Genomic DNA, 1,846 nt, shown 5'->3' on the forward strand with positions numbered 1-1,846 from the left:
CATGAACTAAGTCAGACAAGCTTTTATCTTCCAACTCTCCAAGTTGTTGTTCAGCTTAACCAACTAGCTCAGGGGTATCCAACACAGATTCTTGGAGAAGGGGTGGTTTACAAGAAACCAGCTTGATCACGAGCTCAACATAACGGTTAGGCGACAACCTGGTAACACTTCTGAGAACATAATCGGAAAGTCACGAACCACCAATATGTACTAAGCTCGAGAACAATCTTGCTTTTCAGGGCAAGGCGATGTGATCAAGAGAGTGAGGGATTGACATTATCCTAACTCATTGATCAAAGTGTGCACCAGAAATAAGGACTAGGTAGCACGATAAACCTTAGGGTGATGATTCAATAACCAGCACACTAAGAATGAGAGTATTGTCCATTAACTACCAAGCAATGGAGTTGCTAGGAGTATTGATTTCGCACATCACAGTACACTTGTCGGCACTCCGGTTACAATAACACGGAACCGAGGAATGAACAATTATGGCAAGAAGTATTACTGCGTCAAGAATTCATAAGAGGTGGTGCAATTCTCATGACACTCCTGACATAAAGATGGTAACACTCCAAGGTAGAATAGAACAGAAGCTGGATTGGCATTCTGATTTGCGGAATACAACTGCTTTGACCCAATCCCAGCGATGGATGAGGTACTGGAGTTTGTTTCTCCTAGTCATTCCGGAATAGAATGGCTTGACGGACCACAAGAATAATAGGCATCGATGAACACAAATGCACACATACTCTTGGCTATCAACTGATAGAAGATGGTCGGAATACAACTGAAGAGGAACAACTCAAGGAACATATAATTTTCTGAGTTGTGGATGCATAGATTAGTATGTCGAGCAAAGCTCAACATTTCTTCCGGATAACCCATGCAGATAGGTAGGACTGGCAGATTCAAAATGCAGAATGGAGAACTCATTAAGAGCACTCTGGTTGTGATCTTTTGATACAACAGACTTCTGCCATAAGTGGTTCATAGCATTTGGAAGAAGGAAATACCACAGACCTCGAGGACTATCGCAAAGGTTACTAATATCCTAAAGGAACTAGCAACACTATCAACATGAGGTAAGTAGGGTGAATCTCAGGTTCAAAACCCAGGAGTAGATTGCCTACTACTAAGTGGCATCACGGGATGCTTTCGAGAATGGTGGCCAGAATCATCACACCGGGAACACAAAACACGGCTAGATTACTAGGTGACTCCCTAAACACCTAGGGTCATAATAATAGCTCCAACATATATGTCGAGGCAATAGAGTACCTCAACTGACAGGTAGTATGATTAATCTGGCCCAAATGGACATCAGGAACGGAAAGAAAGGGTTTGCAAATGCATCAGACTATGTAGAGACCTGGGATGACTTGGACAGCATAAGGCTGTAAATGCTCGAAAAGATTTGAGACATCCTGCAAAAATGGTAGCATAACCACTCAACATCACAATATCAAGGTTCTAAGGCCAGTTATGAATATATGGAAGTAGTAGGAACTGAACTGAGGCTTGAACTCAACAATCCTAGGCAACTACGGTTCAGTAACATGTCATCCTGATAGATAGATGAGAAGGCCTAGTTCTTAATCCCCATAGAAAGAAGAGGGTCACTCTGATCAGAGGGCATGAGATATAAGGAGTAAAAAGAGCCTTACGTTCCCTTCCACAATCAATTCCCTTATATAACTAAAGCATTTCTAGACTCGACTTCGACCAGTTTGGCTTGGTAATCCTACAGGCAATCAGGCTCTGATACCAACGCTGTCAGGACCCCGATCCCAAGTCACATCGATCTAGCCGGTAACACCTCATATCACTTTGCGGCCTCACACAC

Source organism: Triticum dicoccoides, chromosome 4A (assembly GCF_002162155.2).
Source record: "Triticum dicoccoides isolate Atlit2015 ecotype Zavitan chromosome 4A, WEW_v2.0, whole genome shotgun sequence".
Classification (NCBI taxonomy): domain Eukaryota; kingdom Viridiplantae; phylum Streptophyta; class Magnoliopsida; order Poales; family Poaceae; genus Triticum; species Triticum dicoccoides.